The sequence below is a fragment of the Loxodonta africana genome, chromosome 23 (genome assembly GCF_030014295.1).
Source record: "Loxodonta africana isolate mLoxAfr1 chromosome 23, mLoxAfr1.hap2, whole genome shotgun sequence".
In the NCBI taxonomy this organism is placed as follows: Eukaryota; Metazoa; Chordata; class Mammalia; order Proboscidea; family Elephantidae; genus Loxodonta; species Loxodonta africana.
In genome coordinates this window covers 33,288,168-33,302,314 of record NC_087364.1, presented here as the reverse complement: position 1 = coordinate 33,302,314, position 14,147 = coordinate 33,288,168, and the positions used below count along the sequence as shown (strand labels likewise).

General features: G+C 39.9%; 1 protein-coding gene across 7 annotated transcripts in view; it reads right to left on the bottom strand.

The window, feature by feature from the left end:
- The window catches only part of PARP4 (poly(ADP-ribose) polymerase family member 4), a 260,869-nt gene that overhangs the window by 242,492 nt on the left and 4,230 nt on the right, over positions 1 to 14,147 (bottom strand). For 2 of the 7 annotated variants that reach the window (XM_064275424.1, XM_064275430.1), the window contains exons 2-3: positions 12,661 to 12,850; positions 12,111 to 12,283 (exon numbers count right to left, since the gene is read on the bottom strand). The exons of 1 other annotated variant lie outside the window; for it this stretch is intronic. The gene's annotated coding sequence lies outside the window, so the exon portion shown is untranslated. Of the gene's footprint in view, positions 1 to 12,110; positions 12,284 to 12,660; positions 12,871 to 14,147 lie in introns of all 7 variants that reach the window. 4 more of the 7 variants (XM_064275427.1, XM_064275425.1, XM_064275426.1 and 1 more) reach the window with 4 other exon arrangements.

Genomic DNA, 14,147 nt, shown 5'->3' with positions numbered 1-14,147 from the left:
GAAAAGGCATTTGACAAAGATCAACACCCATTCATTATAAAAACTCTCAGCAAAATAGGAATAGGAGGAAAATTCCCAAGCATTTATACTAAGCCAACAGCCAACATCATCCTAAACAGAGAGAGTCTGAAAGCATTCCCCTTGAGATCGGGAACCGGACAAGGATGCCCTTTATCACCACTCTTATTCAACATTGTGCTGGAAGTCCTACCCAGAGCAATTAGGCTAGATAAAAAAATAAAGGGCATCCAGATTGGTAAGGAAAAACTAAAAGTATCTCTATTTCCAGATAACATGATCTTATACACAGAAAACCCTAAGGAATCCACAAGGAAACTACTGAAACCAATAGAAGAGTTCAGCAGTGCATCTGGATACAAAATAAACATACAAAAATCACGTGGATTCCTCTAGACCAACAAAAAGAACATCAAAAAGGAAATCACCGAATAAATACCATTTCCAGTAGCCCCAAGAAGATAAAACAGAAATAAATCTTACCAGAGACATAAAAGACCTATACAAAGAAAACCACATGACGCTACAGCAAGAAACCAAAAGAGACCTACATAAGTGGAAAAACATACCTTGCTCATGGATAGGAAGACTTAACATTGTAAAAATGTCTATTCTACCAAAAGCGATCCACAGATACAATGCAATTCCTATCCAAATTCCAATGACATTTTTTACTGAGATGGAGAAACAAATCACTAACTTCATATGGAAGGGAAAGAGGCCCCAGATAAGCAAAGCATTACTGAAAGAGAAGAACAAAGTAGGAGGCCTCCAACTATCTGATTTCAGAACATACTATATTTTCACAGTACTCAAAACAGGCTGGTACTGGTACAACAACAGATACATACACCAATGGAACAGGATTGATAATCCAGATATAAATCCATCCACATATGAGCAGCTAATATTTGACAAAGGCCCAAAGTCAGTTAAATAAGAAAAAGACAGTCTCTTTAGCAAATGGTGCTGGCATAACTGGATATCCATCTGCAAAAAAATGAAACAAGACCCACACCTCACACCATGCACAAAAAACAAACTCAAAATGGATCAAAGACCTAACTATAAAATTTAAAATGCTAAAGATTATGGAAGAAAAAATAGGGACAATGCTATGAGCCCTAATACATGTCAAAAACAGTATACAAAACATTACTAACAATGCAGAAGTAAAACTAGATAACTGAGAGCTCCTAAAAATCGAACACCTATGCTTATCCAAAGCATTCACCAAAAGAGTAAAAAGATTACCTACAGACCGGGAAAAAAATTTTAGCTATGACATTTCTGATGAGCATCTGATCTCTAAAATCTACATGATACTGCAAAAACTCAACTACAAAAAGATAAATAACCCAATTGAAAAATGGTCAAAGGATATGAACAGGCACGTCACCAAAGAAGACATTCAGACAGCTAACAGATACATGAGGAAATGCTCAGGACCATTAGCCATTAGAGGAATGCAAATGACCACCCCAACAAGGCAGGCATTAATCCAAAAAACACAAAATAATAAATATTGGAGAGGTTATGGAGAGACTGGAACACTTAAAAACTGCTGGTAGGAATGTAAAATGGTATAACCACTTTGGAAATCCATTTGACGCTTCCTTAAAAAGCTACCACACGATCCAGCAATCCCACTCCTTGGAATATATCCTAGAGATATAAGAGCCTTCACACAAACAGATATATGCACACCCATGTTCATTGCAGCACTGTTTACAACAGCAAAAAGATGGAAGCAACCAAGGTACCCATGAACGGATATATGGATAAATAAATTATGGTATATTCACACAATGGAATACTACACATCGATAAAGAACAATGATAAATTCATGAAACATTTCATAACATGGAGGAATCTGGACGGCATTTCGCTTAGTGAAATCAGTCAGTTACAAAAGGACAAATATTTTATAAGACCACTATTATAAGAACTTGAGAAATAGTTTAAACTGAAAAGAAAATATTCTTTGATGCTTAAGAGAGTGGGGATGGAGGGAGACGAGTATTCACTAATTAGGTAGCAGATAAGAACTATTTTAGGTGAAAGGAAAGACAAAGCGCAATACAAGAGAGGTCAGCACAACTGGACTAAACCAAAAGCAAAGACGTTTCCTAAATATACTGTACGCTTCGAAGGCCAGCATAGCAGGGGTGGGATTTGGGGACCATGGTTTCAGGGTACATCTAAGTCAACTGGCATAATAAAATCTATTAAGAAAACATTCTGCATCCCACTTTGGAGAGTGGCGTCTGGGGTCTTAAATGCTAGTAAGTGGCCATCTAAGATGTATCAACTGGTCTCAACCCACCTGGAGCAAAGGAGAACAAAAACACCAGGTAATTATCAGCCCAAGAGACAGAAAAGGCCACATAAGCCAGAGACTACATCACCAGAGACCAAAACACCTAGATGGTGCTCAGCTACAGCCAATGTGCTCTGACGGGGAACACAACAGAGAACCCCTGAGGGAGCAGGAGAGCAGTGGGATGCAGACCTCCAATTCTTGTAAAAAGACCAGACTTAATGGTCAGACTGGGACTGGAGGGACCCCAGAGGCCATGGTCCCCAAGCCTTCTGTTAGCCCAAGACAGGAACAATTCCCAAAGCAAACTGTTTAGACAAGGACTGGATGGGAATAGGGGACAGAAAATTATACTGGTGAAGGACGAGCTTCTTGGATCAAGCGGACACAAGACTATGTTGACATCTCCTGTCTGGAGCAGGGATGAGATGTAAAGAGGGGGGCAGAATCTACCTGAATGGACATGAGGAGAGAGAGCGGAGAGAAGAACTGTGCTGTCTCATTGGAGGGAAAGCAATTAGGAGTGTATGGCAAGTTGTATGTAAATTTTTGCATGAGAGACTGACCAGATTTGGACACTTTCACTTAAAGTAAAATAAAAATTAATTAAAAAAAAAATGCTAGATGCATCTAGATGCATCCATTGGTCTCAACCCACCTGAAGCAAAGGAAAACAAAGAACACCAAAGACATAAGGTAATTATCAGCCCAAGATACAGACAGGGCCACATAAACCATGGACTATATCAGCCTGAGACCAAAAGAACAAGATGGTACCTGGCTACAACTGATGACTGCCTTGAGAGGGAACACAACAGAGAACCCCTGAGGCAGCAAGAGAGCAGCAGGATGCAGACCTCAAATTCTTGTAAAAAGACCAGATTTAATGGTCCGACTGAGGCGAGAAGCACCGCAGAGGTCATGGTCCTCAGACCTTCTGTTAGCCCAAGACAGAAACCATTCCCAAAGCCAACTTTTCAGACAGGGATTGGACTGGACTATGGAATAGAAAATGATACTGGTGAAGAATGAGGTCCTTGGATCAAGCAGACACATAAGACTATGTGGGCAGCTCCTATCTGGAGAAGAGATGAGAGGGCAGAGGGGGGCAGAAGCTTGCCAAATGGACATGGAAATAGAGAGTGGAGAGAAAGAGTGTGCTGTCTCATTAGAGGGAGAGCAACTAGGAGTATACGGCAAGGTGTATATAAGTTTTTGTATGTGAGACTGACTTGGTTTGTAAACTTTCACTAAAAGCACAATAAAAATTTTTTTAAAAAGACAAAAAACCCATCTAAAAATGGGCAAAGGATATGAACAGACAATTCACCAAAGAAGACATTCAGACAGCTAACAGATACGTGAAGAAATGCTCAGGATCATTAGCCATCAGGGAAACGCAAATCGAAACCACAATGAGATTTCATCTCACTCCAACAAGGCTGGCATTAATCCAGAAAACACAAAATAATAAATGTTGGAGAGGTTGAGGATAGACTGGAACACTTATACACTGTTGGTGGTAATGCAAAATGGTACAACCACTTTGGAAATTGATTTGGCCCTTCCTTAAAAAGCTAGAAATAGAACTACCATACGATCCAGCAACCCCACTCCTTGGAATATCTCCTAGGGAAATAAGAGCCTTTACACAAACAGATAAATGCACACCTATGTTCATCGCAGCACTGTTTACAATAGCAAAAAGATGGAAGCAACCTAGGTGCCCATCAACAAATGAATGGATACATAAATTATGGTACATTCACACAATGGAATACTACACATTGATAAAGAACAACGATGAATCCGTGAAACATTTCACAACACAGAGGAATATGGAAGGCATTATGCCAAGTGAAATCAGTCAGTTGCAAAAGGACAAATATTGTATAAGAGCAGTGTTACAAGAACTCAAGAAATAGTTTAAACAGAGAGGAAAATACTTTTTGGTGGTTACGATAGCGTGGAGGGGAATTCATTAATTAGTTAAACAAGAACTATTTCAGGTGAAGGGAAGACAACACATAATACAGGAGAGGTCAGCACAACTGGACTAAACCAAAAGCAAAGAAGTTTCCTAAATATACTGAACGCTTCAAAGGCCAGCATAACGGGGTGGGGATTTGGGAAACATGGTTTCAGGGGGCATCTAGGTCAACCGGGATACTAAAATATATTAAGAAAACATTCTGCATTCCACTTTGGAGAGTGGCATCTGGGGTCTTAAATGCTAGCAAGCGGCCATCTAAGATGTATCAATTGGTTTCAACCCATCTAGAGCAAAGGAGAATGAAGAACACCAAAGATACAAGGTAATTATCAGCCCAAGAGACAGAAAGGGCCACATGAACCAGAGACTACATTAGCCTGAAACCAGAAGAACTATATGGTACCCGGCTACAACCAACGACTGCCTTGACAGGGAACACAACAGAGAATCCCTGATGGAGCAGGAGAGCAGCGGAATGCAGACCTAAAATTCTCATAAGAAGACCAGAATTAATGGTCTGACTGAGACTAGAAGGACCCCGGAGGTCACGGTCCCCAGTCCTTCTGTTAGCCCAATACAGGAACCATTCCCAAAGCCAACTCTCAGGCAGGGATTAGACTGGACTACGGGATAGAAAATGATACTGGTGAGGAGTGAGCTTCTTGGATCAAGTAGACTCACGAGACTATGTGGGCAGCTCCTGTCTGGAGGGGAGATAGGAGGGCAGAGGGAGTCAGGAGCTGGCTGAATGGGCACGAAAATAGAGAGTGGAGAGAAGGAGTGTGCTGTCTCATTGGGGGAAGAGCAACTAAAAAAAATAATATAAAACCAAAACCCAGAGTATATAGCAAGGTGCATTTAAATTTTTGTGTGAGAGACTGACTTGATTTGTAAACTTTCACTTAAAGCACAAAAAAAAAAAAAAAAAAAGTTTGTGAGCAGCCATCTAAGAAATATCTACTGGTCCCATACCGTCCAGAGCAAAAGGCAATGAAGAAAATCAAAGACAGAAGGGAAAGACTAGTCCAAAGGACTAATGGACCACAACTACCACAGACTCCACCAGCCTGAGCCTAGAATAACTAGATACAGTGGCAGCTCCAACAGGGATCACAATAGAGGGTCCCTGACAGAGTAGAAGAAAATGCAGAACAAAATCAAAATTCACAAAAAGACCAGACTTACTGGTCTGACACATACTGGAGGAACCCCTGAGACTATGGCCCCCAGATACCCTGATAACTCAGAGCTGAAGCCACTCTTGAAGTTCATCCTTCAGCCAAAGATTAGACAGGTCTATAAAACAAACAATAACATACACGAGGAATGTGCTTCTTAGTTCAATCACGTATACCAAACCAAATGGACAACACTCACCCAAAAGCAATGAGAAGGCAGGAAAGGACAGGAAGAATGGAGGGACGGAAACAGGGAACCCAGGGTGGGGAAAGGGACAGTGTTAACACATCACAGGGTTTGCAACCAAAGTCACAAAACTGTGACCAAGTGCAAACTCTAGGTTCTGCTTGACATAACTCATATTGGCCAATAAATGAGAGACCGAGGTGGGAAGACACAAAAGGCAACTTTATTTTGTTTTGCAAGGAAAGGAGTCAGTCAGAGCTGTTGCTGCCACCAAGGCTGCTCCCTGAGGGCAAGGTGAAATGTCACTTTTAAGGGTTCATAAGTAGGGAGTTCATACATGTTAGTAACATTCTTAATCATACTACACAGATGCTAGATTTTTGAGGTAAGCAAAGGAACCAGGATTATAATGCAGAATTGTGGGGGAGGAAGCCAAGCAAGCTGCAGGGGAATTTTCTGCATTCTGGGAACTTCTGTATTATTGCCTCATTTTCATTTTTGTGACATTGGTCATTCAGGACCAGTATCCACTCTTAACAACAGCCCAGCTCAGGATTTTCTGGCATGTTCTTGGGGAGGGGGCAAATATTGAAACTAGAATTGTGTCCCCTCTTTTTTTAGCTGGTAATTTGGATGGAGAGGAACAAGGATTATGGGTAATTCTTGCCTATATAGTATGGTTTACAACTGACTATTCACTAAATGTTAAAAGAAAAAGCTAAGAGTGGGTTTTATGCTGTTTTTGTGAATGTTTTCCTAGAAGATGTTTCTCGAGATTGCCCTAGCTATTGTCTTTATACCTCAGGGCCTAGCTATTGTGTCTTCATGGCTCAATGTGATACAGCTCCAGCTGGGTCACATTCTTTATGCTCAAGGACAGGGAATAATGGCTCCAATATTATGTCCTAAATCATTCTTTTCTTTTGACTGGAAACTGTAAATAACACATTGATGATTAATACCTGGACTTAGTCGAGCCCCTAAATGGCAGCTATGGCAGGCTCTTTAAACTAAGTGTGCTGGTTTTCTACCAGATACCATCAAGTTCTTTACCAGGATCTAAGTAAGAACAAAGTTCCCACCAATCGCATTGCCAAAGTGAGCAGGCTCAGTGTACATCAACATTTTAGCCCGAAGCCTTCTTATACATATGAGACAATAGAAGACATCTTTTATTATGCCTAATACTATCAGGATGCAGACTAAGAATATTACTACTCCTTGCAATAGCGATTTAGCTCGTGTATTTATTCTTGAAGGTAACTAACCAGATAAATCTTATGTTTGTAAGGGTGTTACAGTATATACCCAAGTAGCTTGCTGTCTAATTCTATGTATATCCTTTTTTACTTCTCCTGTGTTATTTATTTGAATACAACAAGAGGTATTTGCTACAGTACAGATTACCCTTTCTTGGGCTAATAAAAAAAATCTAAGGCTATTTTGTTATCTCACGTCACCTTGGCTAGTGAGGTCAGAGACTGCTGTTGTGCTTCCATCCCATTAGCAACTTAGTCTATTTGTCCTATAGTGACTGATAAATTTCTTAAAGATTTCCCCAATTAAACTATACCATAATAGGAATTAAACCTATCAAACCCACCTTGAGCATTGGACCAATGGGTTTCCTTTTGACTCTCACTTTACAAAGTGTAACAATTTAACATTACCTTTTCAATATTTACTAGCATCATTACTATGAATATCTAAAGGCAATCCTAAAATTTCCAAAGTGCATTGCCCATGCATCCTGCAGGAATTTAAACAAGGGATTGCCACGTAAATTCACTATCAGTTGGAAAGGGATCATCTAAACTAGTACAGTTGGATTCACCACATAAAAACATAATGTCCATAAAGAACACACAAAGTTTGTCTAGAGAAAACAGAAAGTATAGAAAACTTTACATGTGACAACCAAGTTTCCACTAGAGAATACATAACTAGCAAGATAATACAGGATGGACCTCTCCTATTGGAGGTCTTCAGTCAGTCTCTTCAAAACATACTAAGTGTTCTTCTGGAAACCCTGGTGGCGTAGTGGTTAAGTGCTACGGCTGCTAACAAAAGGGTCAGCAGTTCGAATCCACCAGGCGCTCCTTAGAAACTCTATGGGGCAGTTCTACTCTGTCCTGTAGGGTCGCTATGAGTCGGAGACTTGACGGCACTGGGTTTGGTTTGGTTTGGTTTTGGGTAAGCGTTCTTCCCAAGGGCAAGCTGTCCCTCCCTGGTTTTTCTATTAATAGTCATGGATCACTTTCTCAGAAGCAGAAGTGGAGTCTAAGACAAAATGGAGTCTGAACCATGAGGTCCATCTCCTCTAAGAACTTGGTTTCTTCAAGATACATAATTTTCTGCACAGTAAGGGAGTGACAATTTGATTACAAAAATCAGACAGGTATTTCATGACACTGTCTTGAAGACTAATTAAACTAAGCACCGATTTCCCCTAGACATAGTTCACAGTATAATCTTTGGAGTCCGTTTCCCAAAACAGACTGAATTCTTCAAAAAAGCACAATGCCCAGAGCAAAATGGTCTTATTAGTTTATCTGGACAATTGTTTGACTCAAAAGTGGCTTCAGGAACCAGTTTTTTCTCAAAACTTGAGGTTTAAAACGACACCCAAATGCGATGGCCAGTGTGGGTTACCCCAACCTCCATGAAAGCCAGAAACCTGAATTCCAGGAGAACTACACTTTTATCATGGTTCCTTCTTTTGGATCATGATCTCGCTACAGAATCTTTGACCAAAAATGTTCAATAATGGTGGTTGGGCACAATCTGGTTTTTAAGATTCTAGGCACTATAAACTAACTAGGAAGCAGAGCAGAAACACTAACAATAATGTTAAGTCAGCTGTCAGAAATAACAAATGAAACCATGACCCTAAGGTCTTTGAACCAAGGAAACAAATCTCAGGAGATGTTTGTTTATACATAAGCACCATCAGTAAATGCTTTTCAGGTCAGCAGCTTTTTGCCTTAACAGCAACTACACTCTGCAAAACCTCAGACTGCATATTAATATAAATATAACATTTAACTATTAAGGTACAAAATTGTTCTGTGAAAGAACTAACAGGATTTTAATGCTATTGTGTTTTGTAAAATCATAGCTCGAACAAATTTCAGACACTTCTCTGGTTATGGTATTTACAATTTTTTTAAGTTTATCAATAAGAATTTTAATTCAAGAGTTACAATATCTAAACCCATTTGTTAGATAATTTAGGAGAGAGGAAAATGGCTTCTTATATCCAGAAAGTAGCACCTCAAAGCATCAGAATAGTCCCACATAAAATCCATAGTATTCCTTTACTCAGTCTCATGCAGTTAATTTCTGTTACACGTGATTTCGAATCAGCTGCAGTCTGTGAACCCACCAGCTTCTATGCAAGAGTTCTAGAAATCTTTATTCAGTCTAGTCACAGTCCTTTTCGTAAGTCCAAAGAATCTAATAAGAGACTGAACCTTTGTCTTCGAGGCAGATTACACAAAGAATAAATTAACACTTCAACTCAGAAATCAAAGGAAATTGTGTTATTTTGACAGTGAGAAACCCAATTCACTTTTTTATATACTATTTAACATTAAAGCTCCTAAAAAACCTCATAAATTAAACCATTAAACTTCTGTCACAGAGATAAAACTTCTGACCATATCAAATAAATTTCTTTTAATAAACTTCTTAAATGTTATCTTTGTTGCATCTCTTATAGTACATCTCTTTAAATGACAAAAATGAACACACTCGTTAACAGACCTAAATATACATATCCATATGTGTGTGTATATACATACATATATATATATATATACATATATATGTACACACAGACATCCTTTCTATTGTGGTATAAAAAGCAAAGGTATATAAACAAATTATGACAAATATCTACTAACTCGATTTAATATCAGTAAGTTACCTTAACGGTCTTGGAAACTATTTTAAGCCTGTATATCATGAAACATAACTGTTGAAATAAAGTCTGTTTAAACATTCTAAGTTTTCAATCAACTTTTACTATTTCCCATATTTTCCCAATCTAAATTTAACCGTTAAGGATTTTGTTAACTTGCTTTGGAAATCACAATGCCTCTGTTCAACTGACGAGTTCACTGATATAGATACAACCTAAAGTCTCCAGCTAGGGTTGGAAACATTTTTCCAGGCCATTTCAGGTGCGTCTTGTGATTTCTCTTTTTTTTTTTTTTTTTGGCTTCTTAGAGTTCCCCTACAATAGAGAGAACTTATTTACAGTTCTTTTATGATTGAGATCTACCTAAGTTTTTTTTATAGTACTGCACGGAAACCCTGGTGGTGTAGTGGTTAAGTGCTATGGCTGCTAACCAAAGGGTCGGCAGTTCAAATCCACCAGGCGCCCCTTGGAAACTCTATGGGGCAGTACTCTGTCCTATAGGGTCGCTATGAGTTGGAATCGACTCGACGGCACTGGGTTTGTTTTTTTTTATATATATATAGTAATGTAGCAATTTCTTCTTCTTTTCTTTTCTCTGAAAAAGTCTCCACTTGGCACTTGAGATTGTGTTGGCATCTCCTGTCTGGAGGGGGGATGGGAGGATAGAGAGAGTGGGAAGCTGGCAAAATTGTCACGAAAGGAGAGACGGAAGGGGTGACTCATTAGGGGGAGAGCAAGTGGGAGTACGGAGTAAGATGTATGTAAACTTATATGTGACAGACTGACTTGATTTGTAAACGTTCACTTGAAGCTCAATAAAAGTTAAAAAAAAAAAAAGTCTCCACTTGGTTGGAAGGGGTCTTTCAAAAGCTTCCCTGGAGCTATATGACTTCAGAGACTGGGGGTTGGGGAGGTCTGATCCTGCTCTGCCCTCACTCTCTTGACTCATAGAAGACAAGATTGGGTCATCCCACTTCATTTACATATGTTTAAGTTGACCTAGGCATTTTGAAGGGCTATCCACCCAATAAACACCAGAGCTCTTTAGCAATTTTGTAAACGAATCCATCAGTTCTCAGCTTGTCCTTGTCCTGTGCCTTCCTTTTCCATTCTTGGACTGCTGGTTTTGCTTTAAGACAAAATCATACTTCTTCCTTTAAATTCATTTTCCTTAAAAATTCATTTCATAGTACCTAGCTTAAGCTACTTAGAAAGGGTTTGCTTTCAAGATTCTTAGTGTACTTTCCAAAAAGACCAATTTATATCAGTCATAGCCTCCAATCAATACAAGACAGAAACTAAGACACAAAGTTCTAGACCAGAAGCAAGCTCTCAGGACAAAGGGAGACAGGAAGACCACATAAACTCACCAGACAGTACCACAAAAAAACAAGATATGGGAATACTAGTTTCTTAAAGTGTATATAGCAATTTTTGGTAAGATTGGGTCAATTCAATGGAAAAAACAGGTTCTAGATAAAACTTGCCCGAGTCTCAGATGGAGAAATATTAGACCTTTTGACAAAACCTGAGCATCGAGCACAAGTTCCCAAAAAAGACAATACAAATGACTGCTTTTTCCCAAAGCAGTCACTGGCAGTCACTGAAATTTCAAATTACCTCTAGTAGTGTTTTTAAATATGAACCCAAACCAATGTCTTGGTGGGGGGGGGGGGGGGGGCGTGCTCTAAGGTTCAAGCTTTTGGTTTTCTTCTTTTTGAACTTAATTCATTTTGCTGGCTAGAGACCTAGACTTATTTTAGATCTTAAATATACTAGTTCCTCAATTGGGAAGTACCTTAAAGTAGCTACTGATGATTTCAGTTTTAACATCGTGATTCTTTATTGAGAAGCTATATCATAAAACAGGTAGGGAGCTACCACTTCTGACAAATTTCATTAAATAGGTTAGCAGCTACCAACTCCTCCTGAGAATTTCATAATACAGGTCAGGAGGTATCATTTCGTCCTGAGAATTTGGCAAAACGGAGCACTATTTCCCAGGTTTTCTCTGAGTCACAAAAAGAACTCTAATGGGCAACACCAAGGGGTCTGGGCAGTGTTTCGCCTGGACCAATGTGTACCTTTGTTTTCCAAAAGAGTTGGCTCGCAGGTGGCAGGCAGCCTAGTGCTCTAGCCTGTCTCGAGACCACCTTAGCTTGTCATGGGAGTCTTCAATGCTCATGAGGAGCACCAGAGACCATCCTAATGGCTTTTACTCGTCGACCTGTGCCCAAATTTTGCCGTTTATATTAACCCAGAGCTCTTTGAAAATAGAATTACCTCTTTAATGTTTGAAGCGCCTGAATACAGACGCTAAACTGCGGTTCACCGGAAAAGTTAGTAAATCTCATTCTGAACCAAATGATCAAGGAAAAATCTCAGGAAGATTCTCCTTAATCAAATAACTACTTTTCAAAACAAATACGCCAAACAAAACTTAAGAGAACAAAAAGAATAAGCAAAGGCTTTTTTTCCCGAGAGCACTCACCCTTTCAGTGTCGAAGAGACAAGGAGTGCGAACACATGGGTCCAGAAGATAGGACCTCTCTTTGCCAGCTTCTGTTCCACAGGCCAGGCCTCCTCGAGGTTGACTGGATTTGTGGCTTTAGAATCTCTGCAATAACTACACCATTATCTGTTGCAGGGCGTAAACACCATCAACTTTAGTAAAACAGAAAGAAAGGTTTTATTCAGCATATATTCAAAAAGGTAAAAGTAGGAAATGGACAAACATGCTGCCAGCGCGATGTCTGTCCAAGACTCTGTTGCCATTTCTTAAGGATGCATCTTAGCAGGCGGTATTCTGCGATCACCTGAATATTCCCCATTCTCTGGATACAGACACTTACTCACTCACAGTTGCGCTAACCTAACAATTTACCCTCAACAGTCAATTCCTCCCACTTCTTGGGACTCTTCTAAGGCCTTACCTAAGAATTACCCTGTTATTTACCAAATAAACTCAGGTACCTAATGCCCTCAACAGTCAATTTCTCCTGCTTCTTGAGCCTCTTCTAAGGCCTTACCTAGGTACTTACCAAACAACTCAGGCAAGTTTCATGCCACCCACAGAGTCATCTTTCGGGCCGGGGATGGATCAGCTTTCAGGGCTGCTCCAAGGTCTCCAGGGGAAATCTCCTGGTCGCACCAGACATCAGGGCCATTCTGTTGTCTGATCCACCTCAGGAACCAAGTGGATGACTTCTGGCTGGTTCACCAAGAGTGTTACTGGGTAGAAACCCCAAGTTCTGCTCAGCATGATAAGCCAGACCAATAAATGAGAGACCAGGGTGGGAAGGCAGAAATGCACCTTTATTTTGTTGTGCAAGAAAAGGAGTCAGTCAGAGCTGCTGCCGACAAGACTGCTCCCCGAGGGCAAGGGAGAAGGTTACTTTTAAGGGGTTTAAAAGTAGGGAGTTCATACCAGTTATGTCAGCAACATTCTTAGGATTTTGCAAGGTAAGCAAAGGAACTGAGATTCTAATGCAAAATTGCAGCTGAGGAAGCCAAGCAAGCTGTAGTGGAATTTTCTGCATCCTGGGGACCCCTGTATTAAAACAATTTGTATATAAATTGTTGAATGAGAAATTAATTCGAGCTGCAAACTTTCACCTAAAGCACAATTAGAAAAAAAACTTTCAACCATCAGTTAGAACCTGTTGTTAGGTGCCATCGAGTCGGTTCCAACTCATAGCATCCCTATGTACCACGGAACGAAACACTGCCCAGTCCTGCCCCATGCTCACAATATTTGTTATGCTTGACCCTACTGTCGCAGCCATTGCGTCAATCCATCTTGTTAAGGGTCTTTCTCTCTTTCGCTACCCCTCTACTTTACCAAGCATTATGTCCTTCTGCAGGGACTGATCCTTCCTGACAACATGTCCAAAGTATGTGATACACAGTCTCAACATCCTTGCTTCTAAGGAGTATTCTGGTCATACTTCTTCCGAGATAGATTTTTTTGTCCATTTGGCAGTCCACGGTATATTCAACATTCTTCACCAACACCACAATTCAAAGGTATCAATTCTTCTTTGGTTTTCCTTATTCATTGTCGACCTTTCTCATGCATATGAAGCGACTGAAAATACCATGGCTTGGGTTGGGCGCACCTTAGTCTTCAAGGTGATATCTTCGCTTTTGAACACCTTAAAGATGTCTTTTGCAGCAGATTTGCCCAATGCAATGCATCTTTTGATTTCTTGACTGTTGCTTCCATGGGTGTTGACTGTGGATCCAAGTAAAAAGAAATCCTTGACAAATGCAATCTTTTCCCCATTTATCATGATGTTGCTTATGAGTCCAGTTGTGAAGATTTTTGTTTTTTTATGTTGAAGTGTAATCCATACTGAAGGCTATGCTCTTTGATCTTCATCATTAAGTGCTTCAAGTCCTCTTCACTTTCAGCAAGCAAGGTTGTGTCATCTGCTTACAACACAGGTTGTAAACGAGTATTCCTCCAATGCTGATGCCCCATTCTTCTTCATACGTTTTTGTTGTTAGGTGCCATTGAGTCAGTTCT